This window comes from Gossypium arboreum, chromosome 4 (assembly GCF_025698485.1).
Source record: "Gossypium arboreum isolate Shixiya-1 chromosome 4, ASM2569848v2, whole genome shotgun sequence".
NCBI lineage: Eukaryota > Viridiplantae > Streptophyta > Magnoliopsida > Malvales > Malvaceae > Gossypium > Gossypium arboreum.
The window spans coordinates 34276739-34290461 of record NC_069073.1 but is presented as its reverse complement, the minus strand read 5'-3'; positions in this window follow the sequence as shown (position 1 = coordinate 34290461).

The window sequence follows — 13723 nt, the reverse complement described above, 5'->3', positions numbered from 1 at the left end:
GAATGATAAAACGATATTGATAGGAGATTAAGGATCGATACTAGTAATAAGGGTATTGGTACCAAATCCTAAGTATCGATACTAAACATTTTTTTTATGACTTTTACAAAACAAAATGAATACCAATTTGGTATCGATACTATACTAAGATAGGATATCGATACCTATTAAAAACTATAAGTACTTTGATTTTAATATTGATACCTTATGAATTGGGAAAGTAATTTTTGAAACATCGAAGCCTAGTGTGGTATTAGTACCTAATATTTGGGTATTGATACATTTGCTTATATTTTGAAAACTTTTCAAATAGGTCCTACTTCATGCTCAAGTCAACATAAGAGCCTTCGTAAGCTCATTGAAGCTTAGTTTCAATTGTGCATCACATGGTGTACGAATTTATAATATAAAATGGATGTATTTATGTTTTATCTACAATGTAATTGTCAGTAGTTGCCCTCGTATAAGAAAGAGTAATAATAAAGAATGAAATGGTTTTGTATTGAATGAAATGAATGAACTAAGCAATATTAGAAATGGTGATTCAAAATTAGGATTGACAAGGGCATGTTGGATATTATAGGATTGAAATGTTTACTATTATAACTAGAATGATAGGTTTATGTAAATTGAATTTAAGTGAGAAGAATTGTTGTTAGATTTGTGTGTTCAACATGTTTAAATTGAATATGTAAAGTTTACTAACTCCAAGTATTAAGAATGTTGTAGATATATATGTGTAGATATACCAGTTTTAATTAGGGTAGAATTGGTTATACTAATATTACATACCTAAATTATGGAAATACCATTGAGTGTTTTACTCAGTGTATGGTTTATTCTCTCTATGCTTAGATTTAAATTTGAGATTTTTGAGCATCGACCTCAGCATCCCATCCATAATCCCAGTCTCAAGAATGTTTGTTTGTTCCTACCTTATTTATATTTGGCATGTAACTAATAGGTGAGGTTTTGCAATATTAAATAATGTTACAATCAAAATTTGAGTTTCCTAGTCTAGTACTAATATTTATATATATGGTTGATCTTTTGAATGCTATTAGATGCATATATATAAATATAACTCATATTTTCTTAAGTATGTTTAAGGAATGCATATTCATTTTATTTAGTCATATTAATTGTATAAATTAGTTGCAAATTGGTCATAGTTGCTTCGGCAATGAATTTGACACATTGTAGCTCAAAACCAACAATCGGGTCAGTTATAGGGTGTTACATGAATAGTCCATGCAAAGCATGTAAGTGTTACGCAATGTTAATGCATGTGAATAGTGCTTAAATGAATGAGTATTCACATGAAAAATGCTTAACAGTGAAAAGTATTCGCATGATTTATGCTTAACAATAGAAGTGTCCACATGTGAACTAACTTCAGTTGTGATGACCTTGTCCGTGTTGTGATTAGACGTAACTAATATTTGTGTGAAATTTAAGTTACTGGTGATTGCATTGTAGTTGCGGATAGTGTCCGCAAATGCACCCTAATTGTCTGGTGGTATGAATCCACCAATGGATCATACATAACCATATTGGTGTATTTGTGTGTAAACTGTAGGAATTATTAAGTGTTGTAAGAACTTATTATTTATCCTTGGAACTCACCAAGTTCATTATGAACTTATCTAGTTTTTCTTACCATTTTAGGATCTATAGAAAGAGTAGACTTTTGAATGGACTTAGCCAACTAGCGGACTCTTTTGCGAGCCATCTATTGTTTTGTCATAACATTTATTTCAAATTGAGGTGGCCTATGGTCTAAGTCTGATGTATTTGAACTATGTAAAGGCAAAATTTGAATTTTTTTAAATATAATTGTTGTGTATATCAAATGATGACACTTCACCAATTTACATACTTTTATGATATGTGAATTTGGGCATACTCTTATTTTCCCTTAATTTAAGCCTTAATTCTTTTAATCCGCTAAGTGACATTTTGGAAGGCATAACTTTATTTTCATTAGGCTTTTTTTTTAAAAATACTACTTCGCTAAACATCGATTTTAGATTTTTTTATTAAAATCATTGATTAACTTAGTTACTAAAATCAATGTTTTTGTCCCATTCAAAATGGTTTATGTTTTCTAGTAACATCTCCATTCGCCAGTTAGACAGATGAATTGGGGTGTTTCATGATGCAAACTCAATCCAACCATCTAAAAAATGACCAACGATGGTTCGACAGTGGATGCAAGTGGTTGAAGATAGAGATTGACAATGGCTCGACTACAATCTGACTATATCGCAATAGCTGCTCAATGATGGAACGGTAATGTCAACTATGGTAAAAGTGGAAGCCTGTAATGGGAACAACAGTTTGACATCAAACCCATTCAATACTTTTCAAGTCATTTGTGGTTTTTGGGAAATTCCCAAAAATCAAGATATTTGGCTTTCACCTAGAAGACCCAAAGTATGATTTGGGGTAATGATTGTAATTTTATTTTTTATTTTCTAGGATGGAGTCATGGAAACTTTGGCTATTCAAGTTATTTAATTTTTATACTTTTTTGTGATAACATGATGATATTTAAATTGACTACAAAGTATTTTCATGCATACGTATGATAAGAATACCATATGGTTTAGGAAAAGATTGCCAAATGTACTTTTCATGCATTTATTAATCTTCACGATTGAAAATGGACATAAAAAATCTTGCATGTTTTTAAAATATTGAGAGAGAAAAGGTCCTTATATAAGACCTACGACCACTAGTGATGATCTCTTTTGAGTTATGAAACAGTTCTTAAAAAAATTCATAAGATAAACCTTATGGATTTGTTTAGTAAGACTCTACTAGCTAGAGAGTCTTTGGGAAACATATGGCAGCTTATTTTATAACAAGAAAGAGTAAAGAGTGATAGTGTCAACTCATGATACTTTCCTTGAGGAATGTTACATGAATTATTTTAAACCTCGAAGTAAAGAAGTACTTGAGGAACTTTCGAGAAATACACAAACCCCTACAGTGACGTTTTCAAAAACAACTCTTAATAATAGATCTGTAAATGATTAATAGCATAAGGTACTTTGTTGTAGTGGGATGGTCTTTTTTCGGCCTAAGCTCTTTCAATTTGGCGGTAGTGTTTTAAACACTGAGTCTGTAACATCTCAAAATTATTTTTTTTAAGTTTGTAGAATTATTTCAAGAATGAGTAATTGGCATAGAGGTATAGAGTTAGTGAAATTGACCTTGAGACTTGAGCTCGAGTTCTTTCATCCGTATAATTTTTTCTTATAGAAAAATTTGGCCAGAAACATTAGAGTGTCGCCCCTTTTTTGAAATTCTAGTATAAAACATAATTTTATACTTGTTTTCAAATTCTTTTGAGAAATTTTACACCCATTTGTCACCCTCTCACCATTCTCCTCTTCTTTCTTCATTTTTTTACTCTTCTCCCTCAGTTTTCTCTTCTTTCTTTCTTTATTGAGTCCTAATCTCTGCATTTCGATTGTCGCAAGTTAAGACGGATAGGATAAGTATGGTCCCAACACATCTAATAGTTCTCTTTTAGCTACTTCCTTAATTTCTATAGTAGTTAACTAGTGGTGTTCACAACATGGCCAAAACTCACTATTTCTTTTTGAGTTTGGGAATGTTTAAAGGTACAGATCCAAACTGTTAAGATGTAATAGCACCAGATTGTTGATCGTGGATTTGTTTTAGGCTTATAGAGTAAGTAAATCTGGAAATCACGAATTTGTGTTGTTGGGTTGATGTTCTACTAATCTAATCGAATTCAATCGGTTGTTTTTATTGTTATGTATAGATCCATACTAGATCTAGCTAAATTTGGGTTGTGGAAGCAATGAATTTGTGATCTTGTTGTCGAATTACGAATTTCAGTTGTATATTCTAGCCAAAAGATGGAAAACCGAGTGTGGATTTTTTACCACACTGGTGATTTGCATGATCATGTGCCACTGTTTTGCTAGGGTTAAAGTAGGGCCACATGGATTGGAAAGGGTCACTAGAACAACGAATATGTGCAAGTTTACACAATCGCAACAAGTAATAAAGTGACAAGTAAATGTCGAGTTATCGTTTCCACAGGAAGAATTATTTATGAATGCAATTTAAAACACATTGATGAAGAAAAATATTTTGATTCGAGAAGGTGATTGAAAACTAGGATTTTTAACTAAAACTAGGATTTTTAACTAAGTAAAATAAATAAAAATAAAATAAAGCTCCAATGCACAATTTCAAAAGATTAATTTAATCAAGATGACATAATTATCTTAGATTAATTACATTTCTTACCTTAGAATTATTAAGCTCATTTTCATGTTGTTACGAATAAATTCACGGCAACTTGGTAATTTGCTAACTTATAAACATACTTACCTGCCAAAATCCATTTATCTCTTGACTATATCTTTATGTCAATTCTACCGATTAAACAAATTTTAATAAGCAAATGTGTTAATGCACATACATAATTATGAAATCAAAATAATCTCTTGTACATATCTCTATGCCAATTCAAACAATCAATTCAATCTCATAAGCACATGAAAGATTACATGAGGGAACAATGTATTTCTAGCTTGAAACAGTTTAATCACAATAATCTTGCAAGTTATGAAACGTTAATGTATCATTAGATACAGTCGCTAATTTAATCCTCAGCTACCTTAAATGGTTAAACTTGCACTGTCAATTAATTACAATTTCAATCTGTTTAAATAATTAATTCATTAGTTACCTTACAATTGTAATGCAAGAATAACTTGGTTTTACTTAATCAAACATCTTACCGAGGCCTATAACAACACAGACACAATTTTAATAACTCAAGTAGATGAAATGCAATCAACCTGAAATGAATTAAATTTAAGCCATATTAATTAAATTAAACACATCAATATCACCAATATTCATATACATGTTCATCATAACAACAACAAAATTAAAAGGATAGGGAACAAGAATCAAATCCAGTGTTTCTTCGAGGCTTGACTAGTTTGCTTTGCTCCTTTCTCTCCGCTTGTTCTTGTTGAACTAAGGCTTCTAGAAACACTTGAATGCTACTCCAAATGGTGGATGAATGACTCTTTTTCAAGAGGTGAAATCGGCAAGGGAATGAAGAATAATGTAAAGGAAATGAATAGAGAAAAAATAAGAGAGAAGTGAAGAGATGAGAAAGGTTGTGATGTGTTTGAAGTAAGCAGAAAAGGGGGTGTTTATAGGTTGAGAAGGTTGCTAGAAATAGCCAAAATCAGCAGCCAAAGACTTCCCCCATGGCCGGCCACACATGTGGCATGTTTGAAGATTTCAAGCATGCCATTTTAAGGTAGAGGCAAATCTAGAAAGGCATAAATAGTGGAGGGTTTGAATGCAATTTGAAGGAGTCTTCAAGAGCCATTTTTCAAGACCAATAATCTGGCAAGCAAGCTGATTGGGTCAGCATGTGGGATGGTTTTGGGCTGCCCAGTGCTCAGTTGGATCAGTTTTCTCGGTTCAGCTCAATTGGGCCCCTTTTCATAATTAATTAATAATAATTTATTTAACCCAAATTAAATTGGATTAAAATTAAAATTAATTATATTATGAATTAATACATATAATTTGGACAGTCTTAGGCTGAAAAATAAATTCTCCTTGATGCTTTAAAATTACTTCTCGGTTTTGTGCTTCCAGCAGTGTTTGCTGAGCCATTTTTCACCCTTGTGTAAATCTATCGAAAATAATAAAAAATAATAAAAATTTGATATAAAATTAATTAAAATTCATCATGTTCATAATTTGAGTGCAATTTAATTATTTTATAATTATTATATATTTTTCGACAAGAATTTTACCGAAGCTACATGAATTTGAGTTAAAAAGGGCATGAAAAAGTGTGTATATTTTCATGTTTCTAGTTACATAGCTGACACATGACTGTATGACCACTGTTGGGAAAAGTTATCATTTTGCACACAGTGACAGTGAGTTACACGATTTGCCCACACGGCCTTGTACCTTAGTAACACGGTTTACACCCTTCTCATGGCCTCCTTACACGGTCGTCTGACCCCTTATTTCACTATTTTTTCATTGTTTTGTGATATGCTTCATTTTAATCCTTGAGTAATTCCCTACATGTTAGAGCCTCTGTAAGTATGATTGAGACTTTAGTACCAATTAATTGATTGTATGGTCGTGATTGGTATGAAGTTGCTTGTATGGAAATGTTCTTTGATTGTTGTTGTTAATAGGGTGTTCCTGAAAATCATGTCTCTAAAACTGTTAAACCGAAGAATGTTGACTATGTAATTGATACCATTATTATTAATGTATTGTCTAGCATGCTATGCTACATGATTGGTATGCCATTATGCATTGCATGAGGTTGGGTTTATTAGAGGACAGAAGAGTTTTATGGAGTATTGACGATAATTAAAGTCGGCATTATTGTTGTCAGTGAACTAAACTGGAGTATTGAGGAAATTGAGTGATTTATTGGCATTACTAGCAACTTTTCTCTACAAAAATCGTTGTGTATTCACAACTACTGGCAGTGTATTATCCTATTTTACTGGTGGCTTGACCACAACATTGGCAGCATTACTGCACTTATAATGGCAGTTTATCTACATTTTTTCTTCTAGTGGTATATCCACATCGAGCACTAGCTCACACTGTTTGGAGTTTGGTAAAAGGGCTTTGGGGAACTTGTGGTTTGTAATGGATGGATGGGTAGGATTATTGCACCATTTCACTAAGCATGCCATATATAAAAATTGTTATGCCATGATAAACTATATGAACTCTATACTGTGACTTTTGTGATATCGACTGTTGGCATGTTTACTTTTTCTTAGACTTACATTGAGCTTTCTTAAGTTCACCCTTTAGTTTCTTACTTCTCAGGTAATGCTCAAAACTAGGATCGGATTCGGCATGTGGACGACTCTCGAATATAAAAATTTTTTTAATAAAAAGTTTCTCTATATAAATTTTCCTTTTCTTTATGGATTGTAATTTACTAAACTGGACTATGGCTTGGCAACTTTGTTTTAGGGAAGTATTTTATGCATGCATCCATGTTTGAATAGTTCAGATTTAATAATCGGTAAATGCATGCTATTTGTCTAAGAAAAATATAACATGGTTTATTTCCGCTGTAACATGTGTGTTCATGGTTTTATGAAATAGGTCATCAATGATATGATTTTGCAAAGATGCTTACCTTTATTAGTATAATGAATTCTAAAGATAGAATGACCTCAAAAAATGAATGTTTTAACTTAACCTAAGAAACAACTACATTTTCCAAAAAAATTGGCAAATTAGAGGTTTTCTTCAAAAACCATTTGGAGTTTGTTAGCCATTTCTGTAACAGCCCATTTTTAGTGAAATCAGAACAGTGGTTTAGGGACCACAAATCCGAGTCGGAAAGAAAATTTATTTTTATTTTTTTGCATGGTTAATATTTTGATAGGAATGTCATAAAAATATTTTGATAAGAAAAATTTAACGATTTTATGCTTAATTACGGATAGGACCAAATTGAAAAAAATGCAAAAGTTGGATTCTAGTAGCTAGAAGGATCAAATAGCTATGGAATTCAAAACTTGAGGTCCTTATATGGTAATTAGACCATTAAAGAAAAGTTAGTAGATATTTTTTATGATTCATCTATGAAAAAATTAAAAAAAGGCAAGGACTAAATTGGAAAAGAGAAAAATTAATGGATGATAAATAATTAATAAGAAATAAAATCATTTTATATCATCTTCTTGCCCAAATATTCCATGGAAACCCTAGGAAAGAGAAAACAAGCTTTCTTGGCATAAGTGGGTAAGTATTCCAGCCCCGTTTTTAGTAATTTTTATATTTTTGAAACTGGGATAGTCTAATTCATCTATTTGAGGAATCAATTTGAAAATTTATCAAAGTATAGAAGTTATGCCATGGATGAATATGCTGAAAATTTTGAAATTTATGGTAAAAAATGAAAGGTTGTTGAGAGATAAATAACTTTTACAAAGTGAATTTTGATGAAATTGTGATTTAAGGACTAAATTTTAAAGTTGTGTAAATTGAAGAAAAATTTTGAATTTTATAAAATACATGTATGCCATGGCAATTCAAGAAGATGACTGAGTCAACATTCAACGCATACCTATTTCAACCCAAATCTACTTGTAGTAGAAAAATATGCCTAAAAAGGAGAAAATATCGTGGGTGTTGGAGCTATTCTAGAAAGAAAAAGCCTATAAAAAGATGAGGAAGGAAGCCCTAAGTGTTGAGATACGGAGGCAACAATTGAGGGTAGTGGTTGAGTAGAGACGAAAAAAAGGGAGATACAAAGCAGTCCCTTTCAGCCATAATATGACACTATGCTGTTGAGTATAGATTGATTTGGCGACAGCCATCTTCCTAGGTTCTGCCATTATTTCTTATTTTGTTTTCCATGAATTAATTTGATCAAAATAATGTTGGGTGTTATTTCAAACTTGAATTTTAATCGTCAATCCATAAGCTAAATCTGATAGGGTTTGGATTGTATGATGTAATTTTTTTTTAATTGTTGAAGCATATATTCAACTTAATTTACTCTTTCGGAGGGATATGGACTACTGCCAAAGTACTTCAGTTAGGATTTTATTAGCCAAGTTTGGTCAAGGATGCTCATGAATTCTATCTATCAGTCATGCGACCGTTGTCAGAGAAAAGGGAATCTGTCTAGGAGACATGAAATGCAATTGCAAAGTATACTGGAGATTGAGTTGTTTGATGTATAGGAATAGACTTTATGGGTCCATTTCCACCGTCAGTGGGCAAGGTATACATACTGTTAGCAGTGGACTATGTCTCTAAATGGGTCAAGGCTGTTGCTCTTCCTTCCAATGATGCAATGTCAATAATGAAGTTTTTACACAATAACATTTTTACAAGAATTGGTACACCTAGAGATTTTGACTGCAAGTTGGTAGCCAATGCTTTGCATTAGTATGGAGTGAAGCATAAGATTGCCATGGCATATCACCCCTAAACAAATGGACAACCTAAAATTTTGAACAAAGAAATTATATTATTTTTAGAATAGGTGGTGAATCCTACTTGTAAGGACTAGTCTACCAGGTTAGATGAAGCTTTGTGGGCGTATCGTACCACATACAAAACTCTGTTGGAGATGTCACCTTTTAAGCTTGTCTATGGCAAGTCATGTCACCTTACTGTTGAGCTTGCGCACAAAGCCTTTTGGGCTATTAAGAAGCTGAACATAGATTGGGTCGCTGCTAGCCATAAAAAGGTTGTTAAAATTGAATAAAATGGAGGAGTTTCGAGCACAAGCATATGAGAATGCTAAGCTGTACAAGGAAAACATCAAGAATTGGCATGATAAAAGAATCATGCCTCGACAATTTGAACCTAGAAAATAGGTGTTGTTATTTAACTTTAGGCTCAAATTATTTCTAGGTAAATTAAAGTCTCGTTGGTCATGTCCTTTTGAAATACTTAAAGTGTATCTTTCTGGAGCTATTAATATCAAAGAGTTGAAAATGAGGGTTACATTTAAGGCTAACGAGAAATGTTTAAAACACTATTGGGGTGCTTATGTGGATCAAGACAAGCAATCCATTGGTCTCCTAGATGTTTGAGATAACAATTTTTTCATCTTTCTTTTCTTTAATTGCTTTACTTTAATTTTATTTCTAGTACTTATTTAATATTATTTTCATTTCTGTTTTTATTTTTGAAAATTTTTCTACAATTTTTAGAGGCAAAATAAAAAAAATGGGAATTGAGCAGTTGCGATATTAAGAGGAGTTTGTCGTAACATTGTGACGAACTGGGTAGTAGACAACATGAGGTTGACTAGGTAGATAAGTCCAAGGGGAAAGATGTTTTTTTTTTAGTTGATCCAAATTTTTTATTGGGAGAGTCCATAGAAGAGAAGTTCAACTTTTTGGAATTAGAGCACTTCACATTTTTCCCTCTTAAAGCCTTCTTAATTTTCTTCATTCCTACTCCACGTCACACAACTTCCTTAGCACATTTCAATTTTATTAAACTGTCATCACTATCCCCTTATTTTTCTCTCATCAACTACTCACGTCTCTTAAGTTCTCTTAAAGTTTTCATTTTTATAATTGTTTTTCTTTTCAATATTTCATATCTTTTCTTCCACTACTCCAAGATTTCTTCCAGATTTCTCCCATGGCTTATGTGAAAACTGCTGAATCATTAAGGGTTGGTGCTGCTTAGCCAAAGACATTCTTAATCACTGTTACAGCCACAAAATTTAAAAGCAACATCAAGAAGCATCTTTTCTGTTTTGAGCAAAGGTTCTTGTTTAAAGACGAACCACACATGGGATACGATGAATTTATATCTTCAATAGTAGAAAAACGTAGGTGGAATATTTGTTGTTTGCACCCTAAAGATGTTTTAGGGAAAATTGTTTGAGAGTTTTATGCCTATGTCAACTCTCCGGGTTCCCCTTTTATCTACGTAATAGGTACTTTCGTTCCTTCTAACGAAGACCATATTAATGCACAGATTGGTCTTGCAGGTATACAGGAGGAACATATGCCATTTGCTAAAAGTATTATTGCTGAGAGTTTAAATCAGGTATTGGAAGATTTATGTATTGACGGAACACGATGGACTGTTTCCAGACAGGAACGTTATGCTATCAAGAGGGCTTTGTTGAAGCCTATTGTAAAATTTTGGTATCATTTTCTAAGAAGTTGACTTATACCGTCTACGCACAATACCAATTTTTTGAAAGAAAGAATGCTTTTGTTGCATTCCATTATAAAAGGGAGGAAGATTAATGTTGGGAGGATCATTTTTCAAAAAGTTCATAGGTGTACTGAGAAGAATGCGAGTAGCTTAAATTTCCCCTCACTTATTACTGGCCTATGTCGAATTTCCCAAGTCCTTCTCAATACGGAGGAGGATATCACCCCTAACAAAGGTGGGTTAACCAGGACCATATTTGCTAATATCCAAGGCATTGATGCCTCTAGGGCAACTCAGTAGTGTCATGCCACCACTTCCTCTACTATGCATACTCCCATGACAACACCTCCAGTTTCTCGTAGCTCTCCTGAACATAAATTTGTGCACTCCTTGAAGCAATTAGAAAATGCTGAGAAGGAAAAAGAAGCAAAAAAAGATGATACTGCTACCACTACCACCACCACTAAGGGTAAGGAACCTGTTCCACCATCACCAACAACTCCCGTCACCATACTAGACCGTGAAATTGATCGTTTGTTCGATAAACTCACAAAAACTGAGGAGGAATGGGAAGATATTATGCCTAAAAAGAGGAAATGGTGATACAAGGTCAGTGCCTAAAAATCCATTCGTTAGGCAGAATGAAGTACCTACATGTTAGTCCAAGCCAGCTAAGTCTTTTTCTTACTTTCATGCATCCTGCAATTCATTTCTTTTGCTATGGCATTTTTTGTAAAAAAAATTCTTTTGGTTGTTTTCTTAAATATTTAGTCATGCATTGAGGATAATGCATCCCTTAGGTTTAGGGGTGTGTTGTGCATTTAGGCTGCATTTTATATTTCGTACGTATGGTCACTTTAGTATAATCGTTTTAGTTCAATTGAATCTGTTTTGCCACGGCAACGTAACTATTATGTATTGCTTGTCTATGAGGAGTACAATCTATAATTATGATATTCGATAATGAGATTAGTTTCTTCAATACACCTAAAACATGTGACAGTGAATTCGGTGAATCTAGATTGGAAAATTAATTCCTAAAAATGAGATGTTTTATACATAATCTTTTTCGGGTTTTAGTGAGTATTTTCTAATGAACTTAGGGACTTTTAAAACCAAATTCAGTTGTTTTTCCTTGGCATTAATAACTAAAGGATAGAAAGCACTCCAATGCTTAGAATTGTCGAGTAGGTTAACACCACTTTGTTTGTTTCATTGTGTTGTTGAGTAGAAAGGTGAGTTTCAGTAAGAGTATGTAATAGAAAGTAAATAAATTAGGGGCACTCCACTGTAGTAACAGGTTGAGTAGCTAAGGGGGTAGTTGTTTATGTAACACCTCTTACCCGTATTCAACACCAGAATAAGATACAAGAATTTACTAGACTTACAAAGCAAGCAAATATACAATTCCGGGACATAAATTTTCATCTAAATTAAAACCATTTGCATTCAATCATAATGTCCCTAATACGGGCCTATAAGGCCTGAAACCTGCTTTAGAAGTGGTTTGGGACTAAACTGAGCACTTAGGAAATTTTTATAGAACTTAGAAAATTTCTGTTATGAACAGGGGTCACACGCCCTTGTGGTCATACACGCCCGTGTCCCTAGCCCGTGTAACTCTCTGTTTTGCAATGCATGAACAAATTGATGTCACACGGCTAAGTCACACGTCCGTGTGCCAAGCTGTGTGGTAAATTATATGTTCATAAAATAGGTGTAGACTTCACACGGTCGAGACACACGCTCGTACCTGAGGCTATATCCCTCACAAGGCTGAGACACATGCCCATGTCTCTGCCTGTGTGCTCAATTATGAGCATTCTGTTTCTCAAAATTAGGGTGCAGGGGACACAGGGCTAGGATACACGCTTGTGTGTCTACCTGTGTGGAAAAAATAAAGGCTATTTACCAAGCCATTTGGCACCATCTTTTACACCTACACACACTAGTTTAATAGCATAATCTATAGCATGTTTAAGCAACCAAAACATCCATAATCAAGGCTAAATCATATCATTCATTACCAACACTTAACATATTTACTATAGCATAATTTTACCAAATCAATTCATACCAAACTCACATTCACAAGTATCAACATGAATACTTTTATCGTGCATAATTCTACTTAGATTTTCTAGCACACCAAAGGACCCATCTCATCCATTTCACAACAAGTCATTTAACCATAATAAACATATAACAACTCATTGAAAAACAAAAAAAAGAAGAAGAAGGTATTAACACATATACTTATATAAATGGGCTTACAACCGTTTTAGCCAAAATAAGCCAATTACATGTCTAAATACCAAATCACCTTAAACAAATATAAGCCAATACATTTGGCCAAATCAAATGGCACATATAACAAAATGACCAAGTCCCTATACATGTCATACTCTCAAAATGTTTTAAAATCATTGGTAGCCAAAAGACAGTTTGATAGTGTGATGCGACTTCCAACGATCTCCAATCCCGAGCTAGCTTTGTGACACTATAAAACATTGAAAATAAAATGAAGTAAGCTATTTGGCTTAGTAAGCTCGTATGAAGAAATTAGTAACCTTACCATACATTAATCATGTAAGTAATATAACATAAGATAACATAATTTACCATAACCTCATGATCATAATTCACTTCCATCACAACTTACCTTGAAATCTTCATTTCACGAATTTATAATCATAAGCTTCGAGTACATATCTATACCATCTCGTAACAAATTTACACTTATTCTCATCTTTGACATACCTGTGAACCACTCAGAATAATAATGTCGAATACTTGGGAATCTTACACACTAAGTGCCACATATGTAGCCAATGCTACCTCAATCCTATATCATATAATTGCTCGCTCTTAAGCTAATCAACGAGCCTGGTCACACAAGCTGTCAGTCAAGATGTAGCTACTTGGTGCTGTTTACACAAGTTGTCAGGTAACCGCAACATATGCTGGTATACTCAACCATGGTAGGAAGTACGAGACCAGAACCCGGATCACA